This window comes from Theropithecus gelada, chromosome 4 (genome assembly GCF_003255815.1).
Source record: "Theropithecus gelada isolate Dixy chromosome 4, Tgel_1.0, whole genome shotgun sequence".
Taxonomy (NCBI): Eukaryota; Metazoa; Chordata; class Mammalia; order Primates; family Cercopithecidae; genus Theropithecus; species Theropithecus gelada.
In genome coordinates, this window is record NC_037671.1 from 28,913,154 (window position 1) to 28,931,081 (window position 17,928).

Here is a 17,928-nt window from a genome sequence, read left to right on the forward strand (position 1 = left end):
TTACTTGCCCTTGGCCTTGTGGTGGCTCTTGGTCTTCTGGGGCAGCAGCACGCCCTGGATGTTGGGCAGGACACGTCCCTGTGAGATGGTGACTGCCCAGCAGCTTGTTAAGCTCCTCGTCGTTGCGAATGGCCAGATGCAAGTGGCGCAGGATGATGCGGGTATTCTTGTTATCGCGGGCCGGGTTGCCAGCCAGCTCCAGGATCTTGGCGGTCAGCTACTCCAGCACGGCCGCCAGGTACACCGGCGCTCTGGCCTCGACCCGCTCGGCATAGTTTCCCTTCCGGAGCAGACGGCGCTGGAGCCTCGGCCAGGGAAGACCAAATCTGGGACTTCAGCGCGAGCCTCGCCGCCCTGCTTCCCACAACCACGTGTCCCCTGCGAAGTAGTGCCCTCTAATGCCAAACCAAAAGGACTATATCCCTTACACACACACACACACACACACACCCCTTAATGGCTAACTTCTCTGGAAGGTGCCTCATTTAAGCAAAGCAGAACTGCAGATACTTTTACATGCCTTTTTCCACTATTTTGTATGCAATCAGACTTTTTCCAGACTTTCTTTGAATGCAAGTATCTGCAGGATTTTCCTTATCACCTGTAGACACTTTTTCTCTTTTCCAGGAAGCTAGAAACAGATTTTGATATGCCTAAAGTTTTGAAGTGTTCTACAATCTCTAGAAAGGGCTCCAAGAAAGCCATGTATAATATGTATTTTTTTGTATAATTTGAGAATATTTATTTCTTCTATAGAGGGCAAGTAAATGAATTGGACGTGAATGTATGAAAGTCATTTGTTATGTATTCATGGAAATTAATAAGTATGTCATACATAGGTTAAGAAATGGGAGGACAAAGAGATACCTATATTCATGAGGCCTAAAATAAACAAGACACCTGAGCACAAGATACTTACGCTATACTAAATATACAGCTAACAGCTAACACTAAATATCCAGGGTACACCGAAGGTTATACGAGCACCCAGTATTTTCAAGGCCTTGATTCAGCCACCTACTGAGGACACCCCTTCTGCCACCATGTGTTCTCTGTTCAAGAAAGACACTACTATTCAGCCTTTAACAACAAGGAAGTCATGCTATTGGTGAAAACATGGGTGAACCTAAGGAACATTAGGGTAAGCAAAAAAAAGCAGGCACAACAATACAAACACTGCATAATCTCACTTGTATATGGAATTTAAGTGTATCAAACTTATAGAAGCAGAGAGGAGAACAGAGATTACCAAACGTTACGGGTTGGGGAAATGTTGGTCAAAGCATATAAAATTTTAGTTAGACAGGAGGAATAAGTTTGGTTCAGGAGATCTATTGTAAAACATGGTGACTGTAATTAATACAACGATTGTATACTTGAAAATTGCTATGAGAGTAGATTTTAAATGTTCTCACCACAAAAAGATACATATGTGAGGTAATGGATAATTATCTTGATTTAGCTCTTCTACAGTGTGTACATATATCAAAACATCATGTTGTACACTATAAATATATATAAGATTTATCTGTCAATTTAAAAAAAGAAATAAATAAAACTCATAGCTGTTTAGCATGTCTTTCTCACAGAGCAAGTATGTGTCATTATCCTCTCCTATGGTACTTTCTGTCTGTGGGCTCCCTTGTTGGAATCTCAGTGGTAGTCCTTGTAATCACACCATTAGCTGGGAAAGTTAATGTGGCAGAGAAAGACAGGATGTTTGCACATTCTGTACTCCCAGCGTCAGCACTATGGTCCTCCCATCTTGCTTGCTCCCTATTCTAAGTATGTAAAATTACACTATCTTTTTCCCTTGCTTCTTGCAGCAGATTTTAAATTTGTTTAACCAACCATGCATATCTATCATCTTTATTTGGCCTGTGAGATTTTCTGTTCCATAGATGACCTGCCTCCTTATAGCAAACTTGGAAGCTCCATCGCATCAGAATATTTTCCAACAAGATACCAGGGTTAAGATCAAGAAAGACGAGAGAAATAGAAGTTCAGTTGCAGGGAGAATCCAAGTGAATAATCTAGTAATCTTGTAAGATGTTGAAACAGATACACTGACATCTGATCCAAGGCCATGTGAATCATAAATTCCTTTTGCAATGGCATCCTTGAGTGGATCACTGGTAAGGCCTCCCACCTGACCCATTGTAACAGATGATTGACCATTACCTCCAGGCAGTTCAAAAGGCCAAATGCTTCTTGCTGCCTGGGGAGCTGGCCAAGCACACTTTTGGCTAACACCAAGTACACTAGCTGCCAGTGAGTTCCTTTTATCAGACTTCAACATCATATACCAAAGACAGTTTCTGAACTACCTTGGTTTTTAAAATTAGAGTTCTAGTTAATGTATTCTTGCTAATAATTTTTTGGTTGTGTTAATAATTCATGGATTGTGAATCACCCAATCCACTAGTACATTAACACAGCAGGGGGTGGGGGAGACATTTTAAATTTCTCTCAGCTTTAACATGTTTTCTTATGTGGTTTGTTTTCTTTAGCGGTTTGTTTTCAAGATTATAGAGTACTTTGTGCATATGCTCTAATGTACCACTTATGAAGTGACAGCCTCTGTTGCTTTGCTTTTTCATTGAAGTCTTTAAATATCATTTCGTGCTCTGAAGTTTAAGTATTATCTTCATAATGTTCTCAACCTTTTATGGTATCTTGGTTTAATCTGTTTCCTAATTTGCTAGTCCAACTCCTTCTCCATAATTTTTAAAATAATTTTTCCAATTTACTAAGATTTTGAATCAGTCCTGGAGACATTGGTCCCTCAATCTAAGTGCTATGTTTTCCAGGATCACTCTTCTTTTCCAGGTCAGATAATTCCTGCTCAAGTGAGGGTTGACTCAAAAAGGCAGCTTCTGACAGCAGTTGATTGTAGGTGGCTGGATTTATGACCCAAACTTGACCAGTGTCATTTCTTATAGACTTAGGTTAAGGAGGTTAGTTTCTCTCAAGTAGTTGAAGCTGAAACCTACAAAATTTAGGTGCTGTAGGAAGAATCTTTTCAAAGTACTCTTGGTACAGGCCACACTTGGGGACTAGGCTGTCTGGTGTTGCTTTCTGAGTGGTTCATGCCAAATATGAACGCTATAAAATCAGAGTGGAATTTGATCAACTTATTTATATGCATTATTTATTTTTCGTCCAATCAGAGACTGGGTTGTCCCTACGCTTTCTTTGAATATGGCAACTATAAATAGTTCCTACTTGGTACCATCTGACAGTCTTTTTATCTCTAAGCAGTGGGAGGCTGAATCTACTATGCCTGGCTCTTCCTTTAAGTAGTTTGCTATCACCATAAATGACTTTAAGAACATTTGTTTGCTATCTCCAAAAGCAACTCTAAGAAACTTTTACCAAAACTCAGAAGATTAGCATGAGAGATGCCCTACAGAGAACTACTCCATCTACTTTAACAAGATCTTGAAACAAGTGTGCTCCAACATGGGCGTTTCGTCCAAAGCAACATGTATTGAGAACTATTTTATCAAGGATATCGTCAATCACACAGTAGGACAAGACTCCCTCTAGGCTCATTGTAACAGCTACAGCACTATCGCCTCCAGAGAGAGCTAATGATCTGTGCACCTGCTCCTACCCAGGGAATTGACTTGGCATGCTATATCTGAGGACATCAAGGCCATTACCAACTCTATCCAAATAAGCTGCTGTTGAGGATTCAAAAAGCATAAGACAAAGGCTCTGTTCACAGCCATCAACATTTTCTGTTAATAGCTACCTCTTAATGTATTCATATTTCTGATGGATATCTCTTTGTATTACCTCTTTGTGAATTGTTCAGGATCCTATATAATTGACTTAGTAAAACTTTTCTCCTTTCTACCTTAAATATTAAAAAGTAGGTCTATTTTGTTTCTGATTTTTCCTAATGAGGGATAGCACATGTTTGTATGTTTGTGTTTCAAAAAACCTACTATGTGGCCAAAAATGATCTCAGTTCACCACGTGATTTAGTGAAGGCCCCTGTATTAGTCTGTTCTCATGCTGCTAATAAACACATACTTGAGACTGGGTAATTTATAAAGGAAGGATGTTTAATGGACTAACAGTGTTTCACAAAGAGAGTTTCAGAACTACCTTGATTTTTAAAATTAGAGTTCTAGTTAGTTCTAGTTAATGTGTTAACTATTATTTTTTAATAATTTATTGGTTGTGTTAATAATTTATTATTAACAATTATTTATTATGTTCACATTTTATTGGCCAAAGTAAGTCATATAGATATGCCTGATGCCAGTTGCATAGGAAAGTATCACCATCCCAAAAGGAAGAGCAGAGATATTTGTAATTAAAAATACAATTCATCACAATCCAAACTTCTGATCACAAATATTCAGTTCATGCTCCTTTCCACACACAAAATATATTCAATGGGTGCCCCTCTCCCACTCCAAGAAAGAAAACCCAAAAGTCCTATCCAGTCACAGCATCAGCATTGAAGTGCAGGATCTCATGATAATCTCTGCATAAGTCTGGACTGGGGTCCTTTTGTTCTGAAACCAATACAATGACAAGTCTGCCCCACCTCTACTCTACCGCACAACCGCATGTACAACAGTGGAACAGGAATAGGATAGCTACAAAAGTAGGAAACAGACAATACTCACTTGTTGGAGGAAGTTATGACATCATTCAGGGCAGATATTGCAAAGTTTTTCTACACTGGAGGTGTACTGATTAATTCCTTGCTTAGTCCGTAATTCTACACCCTCAGAACAGCTTGTTGTTTTCCATGGCCTTTGGCTCCACCTTCTGGGAAATATTTCTTTTCCATTATTCCTTTTGGCCACATTTGAAGCGGACATTGGATATGCCCCTCCTTAGGAACTGAGCATCTTTCACAGTCCATCTTCTGCCAAAAAAATGCAAAATAAATAAAATGTAAAAATTCGTATACCAGGGTATACCAATATATTTTTGAGTCCTGAAGTTACGGTCTCCTTTAGTCCAGGCTGATTTGTACAATTCTCAAGGCTCTTTTCATTGCCTTGCTTACAGCCAACTTTGCATGCTAACTTTACTTGCCACCCCTCCCCTCCCAATTAATTTGAAGATGTGCTCTACTCTCTTCAAATCTTTCTCTCAATTTAATTTTGGGCACTTCAAGCCTATCAGATTCCCATGAGAAATCCATGTTCTTTGTCTCATTTTTCTTAGCCATTTTGTTGAACCAAAAGTATTTACTAGACACTATCTTAATTCAGAGGTTTGAACAACAAACATGAACATGGTTGAACATGGTTCCCTCATTGTTTTGACTTTAGTTCTTCTTATGAGAATGACTTTTAACAAGGTTTTAGTTTCTTAAGTAATTTCTCAACTGAGATGAAGTTTTTTTCTTTCAAACCTAAAACTCTAGATATTCTGAAACGGGCCAATTATTTTGGGGCCTCATATATTTTTGGAGAACATTGTCAAATGCAACCAATAGTAACAAAGGCACACTACTAACATTCAATATCTCAACCTCTTCACCCAAAGCGAAAAGCTCATTAGATATATTATCAGCTTGCCAAGTTGCTTTAGGCAAAAGTTGAGTGTATTTCAAAGTTATGCTTCTAACCTCTAAAATGTGTTTTCCTTTGCCTCCTGGTAAGTCCTGAAGCCAACACTACACGCATTTGGACTTTTGTTTGTTCATTTGTTTGTTTCTCTTATGGTAGCATTTGACTTCTAGTACTATTTTTTTTTTTAAATCAGTCAGAACAGGATAGGTTATGTTGCAGTAGCAAATAATCCCCCAAATCTCAATAGTTTAAAAGAACCTCCTTCATTCTACATATGCAATGGACAGCTGTTGCTCTGTTCCACATCATCTTCACAATAGCACTGGGTTGATAGGACAGCTTCCATCTAGAATGTAATAAGTCTCATGACAGAAAAGAGAGAGCATTGAAAAAGTTTTTGACTGGAAATGACACATCATGTTGGCTCAAATTACAGTAGTCAAGTTAAACCACGTGAACAATTTTGATATTAATGAAGAAGGGAAATATAATCCTCAAGAGAAGGGAAGAAAATATCTGTGTACGAATCATTGGTGGACTCAAAAAGTAGAGTGAGCTTCGATCCCTGATGTCATCATTTTATCACTGCCTTACTTTTGAGCTGTCTAAACCAGTGTTTCCAGTTCACGAATTCAGCTATTCTAATTTACTACTTAACTCACATGTTAAGGTTTTGCTTTTCTTCAATGACGGTAATATCTGATTTCTGTACATTTCTTATACATAACTGTTTGGTCAATTGTTATTCACTCTTTTTGCTATTATAGTCATCATTTCCATTATTTCTTCTTATGTTCATTTATCTGAAAATTTGAGGATGGCTATTTGAATTTCCTTAACTCATGGTAGATTGTTTCCACATATGCTTTATAATTTCTGATGGTGAGAACATAGTAAGTGGAAGTTTGTTTGAGGGAACTATAATGGCTAGGAATTTAGCGATTAACACCTTTGAGATGATTTCTGTTTGATTCTGCTGAGTATCACCAAACTAACTATTTTTATGTTCGTTTCATGGCTTTCCAGGTCATGTACATATTGTACATTTGAATCCTAAAACAAAACAAGTACAAACTGGTATTTATGCACTCTCAACATGGGCTAACAGAGAAAACCCATCTTGTCTCCCAGTCCCAATAAACATGTGTTTTCTAGTTTACCTGCCACTGCAGCTATGGCCTTTTGTGCATCTTGGCTTTATGCAGAGTGAGAAGGGGGAAAAGAAATTCATTGAGGAAATTTTAATTTTAATGTCAAATAAAGGACATTAGATGGGTACATGTAACTAGAAAAAAATATGTTTAATTCTCTTGAGTTGTTGGCATGACGTTTTTTAAAGTAGGCTGATACACGATGGATATTGTGTAATAAGAGTTGGTTTTGACTTGACAATGTAGCTGAATGTAATTCAGGATAGGAAATATAATAGTCAATTACTTCTATTTCTATTGTGTAGGATGACCTTGGAAGTAGCAGTCATGACCAATTCTGGAAAAATTATAAAATAATAATAAAAAAGACTTGAAGGGAAAGAATCCATCTTACTGCCCTCAAATAGATTCATAGCAGCCCTTGAAACAGAAAAAAATTACCTAATATTATCATACTAACACACCAAAATTCTTCAATTATTTCCCATGTCAGTTTTTACCCCACTTGTTTTTTATTTGGTTTGAAATCATAGTAAAGATAAAATTTGAGGTAGGTATTTTAGACTTGCTTTTCTTTTGTAACATAACATTTTGAGAGCACCAGGGAATCTGGAAATATTCACTTAGTTATTCATCATTCAAAATATTGTTATATCCACTTTGTGTCAGACTATTTGTTAAGAACTAAACTAAAAGAAAAAGATGGGTCTGGGCATGGTGGCTCACGCCTATAATCCCAGCACTTTGGGTGGCTGAGGCGGGTGGATCACCTGAGTTTGGGAGTTTGAGGCCAACCTGACCAACATGGTGAAACTGTGTCTCTGCTAAAAATACAAAAATTAGCTGGGTGTGGTGACACACGTCTGTAATCCCAGCTACTCAGGAGACTGAGGCAGGAGAATCGCTTGAACCCAGGAGGCAGAGGTTGCTGTGAGCCGAGATCGTGCCGCTGCACTCTAGACTGGGCAACAGAGCAAGACTCCATCTCAAAAAAAAAAAAAAAAAAAAGATGATTACACCCTCTGGGAGATTACATTCACATAGAACAAATAAAGGTGTAGAACTTAAGATGTGACAAGGACACTATTGGGTGACTGACTCTTCCTGGGAACATTTATAAAGGCTTCCTAGGGGAGAGTGTGTTTGTATAAGAGTTTTCCAGGTCAGACAGTACGTACAGTGGAAAATGTATATGAAAAGACTGCATTTGGAAATCAGGGATTACATATTGTGACTAGGGGAAAGAGTCCTAGGGTTTGATACCTATTAGAGTTTCTAGGTGCTTCTGGACATGTGGATTGATTACAGCAATACTAAAAATACAAAAATTAGCAGGGAATGGTGGTGAGCACCTGTAGTCCCAGCTACTTGGGAGGCTGAGGCAGGAGAATAGCTTGAACCTGGGAGGCAAGGGTTGCAGTGAGCTGAGATTGCGCCACTGCACTCCAGCCTGGGTGACAGAGTGAGACTCCATCCAAAAAAAAGGAGGAGAAGGAGGAGTTAGTAGAAAACCAACAAGATATGGGAAGGAGAGAGAGAGCTGCAACACCCAAGAGGAAAAATAACAATGCTGAAATCAAAGTATAATGAAGGAGAGAGGATACCAGAAGCTATGAAATTCTTTCCGTGAGGCAATGGGGCAATGACCCTCGAACTGCTGAGTTAGCAGCAGTGACAGACTCAGTGCCAAATCATATAATAGGAAAAAAAAAAAAAAAAAAAAATCAGATAGAGGTAAAGTCCAGATCCAAAGAAGAGCATTTTTAAGCAGTAAAGCAGACAGTAGAACCCACTCAGCTTTCTAGGGTACAGGGGGCCTCCCTTCCAGGCATCATGAACAGTGGGGGACCATAACTAGGCATGACGGCTTCAGATACAGAGCCTGTTCATCTCCTGGTGTGGTCAGGCACTGCCTGCTGAGAGCAACCCCTTCCAAATGCTACTGTTGTGTTTAACTAGGGCTCTTGATAATCTGACCAGCTTTTGTCTTATTGATTTTAGGAGAAAAATGGAGCAACCTGCAAGATGAGTGGGATTAGCCTCGTGCTGTTTCCCATGCACACCATGCATGCACACTTGGCGAGCATGGCAGTTCCCTTTATTTTGTGCCCAGTTGTGATTTAAAAACTTTTAATTAATTAGTCTTATGAGCCTTCATTTGGGTTTAAATGCCAAATAATAACATTCTACCTTGTAAGAGGAGCCCTTTTAACCAAAGCAAGGCTTAAGTTTGGATAAATTTTCTCCTATTTATTATTCATCCACAAGTTATCTTAACATACTGAATACACACTAAGAAGACTCTCAGCAGTCTGAATAGTATGATAAATTAAAAGCAGTAACTTCTCAAAGTCATTGTGTATTAGTCAGGGCTCTCCAGAGAAATAAAACCAACAGAACATATATACATGAGCCTTTACCCAAATGTCATCTTTTCAATGAGCCCTCTTGCCTGCTTAATTTTTCCTTTTGGCATTCACCACCTCCATACAACATGCACTTTACTTATTTATTGTCTTATTCTCTTTCACATGGGCAGGGGTTGCATTTGTGTGTTTACTGCTGTATCCCTAGCACCTAGTGTGGTGCCTGGCATATGGCAGTTGTGTGATATATATATTTGGAGTGGAGGTAAAAGTCTCAACTTAGGCTATCCACTTTTGTGACAGGGACAACACAGGTATCACTTGTCATTGTACCTAGAGCATCTCACCCAGAGCCACAAAGAAGTGGCTCAAAGTATATATTAACAAACAACCAAACAGAATAATCCCATCTGAAGGCCAGGATATAATAAAAGCAACATATCTGTTTTTCGAAGGACATGGAGAGCATCAACCTTAAGACTAAAGACTAGGCCGGGCACGGTGGTTCAAGCCTGTAATCCCAACACTTTAGGAGGCCGAGATGGGCGGATCACGAGGTCAGAAGATTGAGACCATCCTGGCTAACACGTTGAAACCCCGTCTCTACTAAAAAAAAAAAAAAAAAAAAATACAAAAAACTAGCCAGGCGACATGGCGGGTGCCTGTAGTCCCAGCTACTCGGGAGGCTGAGGCAGGAGAATGGCGTAAGCCTGGGAGGCAGAGCTTGCAGTGAGCTGATATCCGGCCACTGCACTCCAGCATGGGCGACAGAGCCAGACTCCGTCTCAAAAAAAAAAAAAAAAAAAAGACTAAATTTGAGAAGCAATTATAACATTTCTGTTAAAAATTACCCAATGCAAATAATTAACTTTGAAGAAATATGTGAATAATGATGGTATCTGCAAAAGAGGAAAAGACTTCCTCAATTTCATTGTACCTTAGTTGTAAATAGTATTCTAGGCCACCATTTGGAACCTATTTGACACAGTTTAGTTCCTTTCTATGTTCCTAAGAGAGGGCAAAGGCCCTTTTACATCCAACCTCTGTATGCCAGCAGCCAAGTACGCCACACTCCAAAATGGCTAAACAGTCATCCCTCAGAGTCAGTTCCAAGAACTCCAACAAAAATTAGAGCTCATGGTGCCAGATTGGCTTCGATTTTCAAGCTTCTGGGTGATTACAAAGTTGTAAATAATGTTGCTGTCCACTGATTTTCATAATGCGGGCCTCTCTGCTTCACTATGCCTTCCTCTTATGTCCATGGTACCAATTTCTCTGATAGTTCCTCCAGGGGATAGGGTTAGATATGGGTTCGTAGTGGGGGATCACTGAGGGTAATTCACTCTTAAGACTAGCGAGCGCTTTCTGAATCTGAGGAGTCACATATTAAAAGAGGCAGGAACATCTTCTGATTTCCAAAAAGCAACTACATGACCACCCTGAAAGTGGTTTCAAAACATTTGAAAGCTAGCTGTTCAAGTTGACAAAAGCCATGGCAGTCCCCTGCAGGGAATGCTGATGGGCTCCGTTTCCTCTGCACATTAGAGCCATTTAAATGAAGTCATTGATCGTATTAAGTGAAATCACCCGGCTTATAGCTCAGGTCCTAAGAATTGTTAGTGGCACTTGGAGCTACAAAGAGGAGTCCCCAAAAGAAACGATTATCGCTTTATTTTGGCAAAGTCTGGCTTAAGTAGAACTGACCCTTTTCCATAATAATAAAAAAGGAAACAATAAATTTTTTATAAACCTATTTCCAAGATTTCTTGCCTCTTCTTGTCAGCATTTCAACTTTATTTGGTGGAACTATCTTTTCTCAATATATGTGATGTATTGTGGTTGTGAATCACGGTGTTCTGAACTCCCTTTGGAAGCTAAAAGGGTCTGTTGAGGCTCTGCCTACCAGCTCTCTAGGGTCTGTTAAAGCAAAAGAGTGAGCACTTTACTTAAATTTCACCAATTCTATTATCTTCTGAGACCTTAAATATTGAATAGAGGGAAAATACAAGTTCAAACCTATTTATTTAAACAATGGAGCAAGTTGCTACAGCTAAGACCTTTTGAGGCTGCCTGTTTCTTCAGATTTTCCTTTGATCCTCCGAGTAACCCCACCTCAATTTCTTTGAATAAATGTACTCATGGTTTAACCAACACACAGGTGGTTTCTTTAACTACAGTGCAAAAATCTTCACACATACAAACTTTTTAAAAAACAATTCTCAATATGAAAAAGAGAAATCAATATAATTGGCTATAAATTATTGGCATCTTTTCAAAGAGATTTTCTCAATAAAGTAACGGTGAATTCCCAAAATTCTTATGACTTTGTTAAAGGACTCAAAATAAACACATATTCTGGCTGGGCAGGTGGCTCACGCCTGTAATGACCGCACTTTGGGAGGCCAAGGAGGGCGGATCACTTGAGGTCAGGAGTTCAAGACCAGCCTGGCCAGTATGGTGAAACCCCGCCTCTATCAGAAATACAAAATCAGCCGGGTGTGTTAGCGGGTGCCTGTAATCCCAGCTACTTGGAAGGCTGAGTCACGAGAATTGCTTGAACCCGGGAGGCAGAGGTTGCACTGAGCCGAGATCGCGCCATTGCACTCTAGCCTGGGCAACAGAGGGAGACTCCGTCTCAAAAAAAAAAAAAAAAAAAAAAGAAACCTCATATATTCTACAAAGCAAGTGATAAAAATCAAAATATGACAATGGGCTGAGAGGAAAGGGAAACTAGTAGTATTAAAGCAAGTATTTAATGAACAAATAATGCTAAAGCAAAATTTTTATTTGTTTTCGTTTTTTGGTTTTTGGGTTTTTTTTTTTTTTTGAGACAGAGTCTCACTCTGTCGCCAAGGCTGGAGGGCAGTGGCACTGTGTCGGCTCACTGCAACCTCCATCTCCTGGGTTCAAGCAATTCTCCTGTGCTAAGGCAAATTTTTAAGGATTTTAAATAGTAAATATTAGAAGGGATACTGCTTAAAGATAAACAATTTGGATAGAGAAATGGTCTTCAGATTATTTTGATTGTACAATATGTAAAACAGTTTTGAAAACTTTAGGCATTCCTTTGAATATTATTAACTTGATTTCTGAAACTTTTCATCAAAAAATAAATTGTTTTGTAAATAAAAGGAAACATTAAACATGTTATAAGATGAAATAAGATGAAGACTGACTATAATTAGAGTAAGTATTTCATGGCATAAGTTTATTTTAATAAAAGTTTTAACCACTTTATTGTATAGTTCATATCAAGTTTTTAAAATATATATTGAAACTTGGTGCTCTGGGAAAATATGCCAGCTTCATTTGAAAGAACCAGTTCCTATCCTGTACTGCTTCAGTTATTCTGAATTCAGAACATTCCCACTCTGGCCAGTCCTCTCTTTAATAAAACATACAATACTCTGAATATTCTCAGTGATTTAAAAAAAAAAAAAAAAAAGACACACAGCAGACAAAAGAAGAGGGAGCAGGCAAACTAAGAGCCAAGGCAAATGTGTTAATCATTAGCAGGTTATCCCCAAACCAATATTTGGAAGTACCCCTTTGTTGACAACCAGAAAGTGTTTACACTTCAGGCATTGCACCAAAATAAAGTGTGGATGCCTTTCTTTTCTAAAGTGGAAGGAGGGATATTGTGGACATAGGCACATTATCAGGCAATTTTAAGAAATAACTTGAAATTGATGGAAATTGAGAAAGACTTTGGAAAGTGTTTGCCTGCCTCTACCACCAAAAAGTCCATGGAGAAAGAAAAGCAAAAGATCCAAAAATGAAAGTCAGCAGAAACTAGAAAGATGGGCAACAAAGTTTTACCATACAGATAAATAGATGAGAGAGTCTTAGTAAAGAAAACACAACAAATTGAGAACAATCACTAAATAAAAACAAAATCGAAGGAAACTCTAAGACCACCAGCCAAAAAGCAAGGGAAAATGATTAACACCTTGGGACACCTTGGTGAAGAAATTCCAGGGTAAAGAGAATCCTATAGCACCCAGCCTAAACATGGCTCTCCTACAAAAATTAGCTGACCAACTAGACTTCCTCATATTGGACATCAGAAGAGACTAGCAGGAAGTCAATACTGTTCTGAATAAGACAAATTGCAAAACAAAATTTCTGTTGCCAGCTAAGTTAATATTACAATGTATTAAGGCGCCACAGTGATCATGTAGAGTACTAAGAAAGAAATTCTTTGCTATTCTGGGACTCAGAGTCTCATCCAAGTACTGCTCCAAAAAATACTCCATTGAAATGTTTTGAGATGAGGAAGGATAAAGGATGGACATGAAAAAACAAAAAAAAAACCACTTCATTGTCCAGGGCTATGCTAAGTGAGCAAGAAGTGTCCAGTACTCAAAATTAAGGAGGCACTCACTCTCATGTGCTAATTCTATTCTTCATGAGCCTGAAAAAGGATGCCTCCTTAAATATTGCTCCCTGGGCACTTCACTTGCCTCACCTTGGTTTCAGTCCTCAAATTATGTTCAAATAACAGTGGCAAGTACAATACCCAATAGAATGCAAACGCTATAACTCTTGTATGGAAACTACTCAATGCAAAATTAATACATTAACTGCAAAACGTCAGAGCAAAATTTCCAGAGAACGGTAATGAAACCAAGAGTGAGGTGACAGGTTGCCTCAGTGTATCTGTTTTCTTATTATATGTAAGGAGGGAGACATGGCTGGGCATGGTGGCTCATGTCTGTCATCCCAGCATTTTGAGAGGCCAAGGCAGGAGGATCCCTTGAAGCCAGGAGTTTCAGACTAACCTGAACAACACAGCAAGATCCCTGTATCTACAAAAAAAAAAAAAAAAAGCTGAGAGCTGAGAGTCAACAGCTGCTTTTTTTACTATATAGGTTATTAACTTGAGAAATAAAGCATTAAAAGAACAATGAATTTGGGAGCACAACACAGCAAAATGTAATCTGCCCACAAAAGTGGACTTAGAGGAGAAATTTTCCTCTAAGCCTTAACCTGTTTCATAATTAAATACAAATGAATGAAAAATAAATAAAGTAAGTATCCAAAACAAAATTTATATGAAGTAAAGCAAAGGGAAATAGGACACAAGCTTGATAAAAGATAAAGCTAATAGATTATAAAATAAAAAGACGGCCAGGAGAGGTGGCTCAAGCTTGTAATCCCAGCACTTTGTGAGGCCGAGATGGGCGGATCATGAGGTCAGGAGATCGAGACCATCCTGGCTAACACGGTGAAACCCCGTCTCTACTTAAAAAATACAAAAAACTAGCCGGGCGTGGTGGCGGGCGCCTGTAGTCCTAGCTACTCAGGAGGCTGAGGCAGGAGAATGGCATAAACCAGGGAGGCGGAGCTTGCAGTGAGCTGAGATCGGGCGAAGGCAGGTGGATCATCTGAGGTCAGGAGTTTGAGACCAGCCTGGTCAACATGGCGAAACCCCGTCTCTACTAAAAATACAAAACTTAGCCAGGCAAGGTGGTACATGACTGTAATCCCAGCTACTCGGGAGTCTGAGGCAGGAGAATCACTTCAATCCGGGAGGCGGAGGTTGCAGTGAGCCGAGATCAAGCCACTGCACTCCAGCCTGGGTGACAGAGCAAGACTCTGTCTCAAAAATAAATAAATAAATAAATAAATAAATAAATAAATAAATAAAAGACAAGCTATTCTTAAAATTAGTAAATGACTAAGTAGTCTAATGAAGGAGAAAGAAAGCACACATGCAATTGGGTCAGAAGTACAAAGAAGCTAAAACCTCAGATATAGATAAAATGAATATATTATTAAAAAGTTAGTCTGATAAAACAGTTGAAAATTTTGCAAATATACTGTAAATAGTGTGTAAAATAGATGATCCTCCAAGATAACATAAATGGTCAAAATTGATCAAAGAAAAACACAGAACCCCTTAAAAGACCAATAACTGAAGGAAATTGAGAAAGTTATCAAAGAAGTCTCCTCAAAATGGCTTTCAGCCTGCATAATTTTTACAAACCAATGCTTTCAAGCTTTCAAATAACAATAGCAATTATAAAAATTCCATTCTAGTCAATCTTTTTCAGAGTAATGAGGAAAAAGGAAAGTTCTCCTTTCTTATTTTTGAAATCAGCATAAGGTGCATATCCAGACACAAAAAAGATACACAAAATACATGTGTGCGTACAGAGCCAATCTCATATATCATCAGTACATCAGCCAAAGTCCTAAATAAACTATTAATGAATCAAATTCTGTTGTACATCAAAAGAATATTCAAAGGAAAGCTCAACATTAAGAAATACATTAATATAATTCACAATATTTAACAGTGAAGGAGAAAAAGCAGGTCATCTCATCATTAGATAGATGACAATAAGTTATTTGAGAAAAGTGAATTAATTTTCATGACTATTAATGGTAGAAACAATCCTTTAGGGATGGGGAGGGGAGATGAGTTAGAAATGTTTCCTACTAGTCCACAATTGCATCTATTCTGAAGCCATTAGGAATGTGAATGGTAACTCTTCCTCAAACCATCACATGAGGAAAGAATACGCTGAAAGTCTGACACACCAAAGTCATCTGTCAGGAATCAGTCAGAGAACCTGCTGGGAATACCTAGGCATGATGAGTCATCATTGTTCTTACCACCCGTGGCAACGGATGCAATTGGAAGCAACTGATGCTTTCAGGGTCATGGTTTCTTCGAAGCCTGAGCTCATTAATTTTGCTGTTTGAGAACTTGCAGTTTGATCCAAAAGCTGACAGCATCAATTATCCCATTGCCTTCCTTCCTGCTCTGATACTGGAAGTTCCAAGAAAAGAGGAGGTGGAAGAGGACCAAGAAGAACATGAAAGCAGAGGACCAGGGGCCGGACGCGGTGGCTCACACCTGTAATCCCAGCACTTTGGGAGGCCAAGGCAGGCGGATCAGTAGGTCAGGAGATCGAGACCATCCTGGCTAACACGGTGAAATCCCGTCTCTACTAAAAAATACAAAAAATTAGCCGGGGGTGGCGGCGTGAGCCTGTAGTTGCAGCTACTTGGGAGACTGAGGCAGGAGAATGGCGTGAACCTGGGAGGCGAAGCTTGCAGTGAGCCAAGATTGAGCCACTGCACTCCAGCATGGACAACAGAGCAAGACTCCGTCTCAAAAAAAAAAAAAAAAGCAGAGGACCAAGACCCCTTCCCAACTGCTCCACAGGTCAAAACGAAGTCAGAGCAGAAGCTCTCAAAAGGATGATACTTCGAATTTGCTTTCTGTTTTATTTTCTACATATATAAAAGTGCACAAATCGTAAATGTACAATATTCACCAAGTAAACACACCTCCAAGTCAAGAAATAAAATATTTCTAGTACTCCAGGAGCACTTCTTAAGTACCATCCATCCAGCCACGACCCCCATCCTTGCCCAAGGGAAATCACTCACTGATTTTTAACTGGACAGTTTGGTTGTAGCTGTTTTTAAAAACTATTTTATAAACCTTTAAAAGAATGTACCTTTTGTCTTCCTTCAATCAATATCGTGTTTATGAGACCCATTCGTCTCTTATGTATTAGGGTCTGTTAATTCTTATTGCTATATAAATAGACCGTGGTTTATTTACTCATTCTTCTCTTAACAGACAACTTCCTGTTTGGGCTATTACAGATAGTGCTCCTATGAACATTGTTGTGCATGTTTTATGGATGTATATGTGCATTTCTAAGTAAAACGTCTGAGTCACTGGAATTGTACATTTAACTTTAGGAGATATTTCTGAGCAGCTTTCCAAAGTTCACATTCGTAGCATATGAAAGTTCCAGTTGCTCCACACGCTTGGCAACATTTTGTCTTCTATCATCTTTCATTTTATCCATTATGTTAATTTTATAGTGGTATTTCATTGTAGTTTTGATTTTCATTTCTGTAATGACTAATGAAGTTGAACATCTTTTTATATATTAAGGAGCCACTTGCATTTTCTCTTTTACGAAGTCCCTGTTCAAGTCATTGGCCCATTTTTTAGTTGGGTTGTCTGCCCCCCACCCTTCTTTGGTCTTTTTTTCTCTTTTTTCTGTACATAATTTGACTACCTATTATACTCTGTCTCTCTTTTTGCTTCTACTTCTTCTTTTAGCTTTCTGAAAACCCCCCTTTCTCTTTATATTGTCAATACCATGAAGGCAAAAGTCAATGTTCTCATCTTAGTATCATTCTCAGGGCCTGACACTGTTTTTCTGAAAAATCTGCTCAAAAATACACGTTGATTTGCATTAGGAGATTCTCTTCATCTGCTGAATTAGCCCAAGGTTCTTGTCCTAGCAGTTTTTAAATAGGATTTAAAATATGGTGAGAACCTCCTCTCTAGACATGTGGCAAAACCAGATTCAGCTCTGTGTGAGGAGACAACCTAAAGGATATGTTTTAAGTGTTAGGAGCCAAATTATCTCCTGTTAGAGTTGATGCTGCCTGAGTATCTTGGGAAAGTAAGAAAAATATGAAGAAGGTTAAATTATCTTTTTCTACCCTCAAAAAGAACTTCTCTTGTATGTGATACATTTCTATGCCTTTTCTCATCTTGTTATATCTTCAATATTTTTCTCCCCCATATAAATTGTCATTTCACTTGAAAGTGTCTCTGTCATCTCCCTCCAATTTTCATCATATGGTCTAAACTATATTGCTATCCCTTCTGGAAGTATCTACATTGCCTTCCTTTACATCCATTCTTCTCACAATACAAGCTTTCCAATTCTATCCTCTCTGTCCTTGATTTATAAGTTAACCTCATTTATTTAATCTTTTCTTGATCGTTTTCTCATCATTAATCTCTTGCAATTGGGCTAGGATAAATATCTGCTTAATCTGATGGAAATATCTGAATCTAAATAATTTGAAAATGGTCTA

The 17,928-nt window shown here is 38.6% G+C and overlaps 1 pseudogene; it reads right to left on the reverse strand.

The window, feature by feature from the left end:
* Window positions 1–2,158, reverse strand: LOC112622534 (annotated as a pseudogene).
* Between the last annotated feature and the right edge of the window lie 15,770 nt (window positions 2,159–17,928).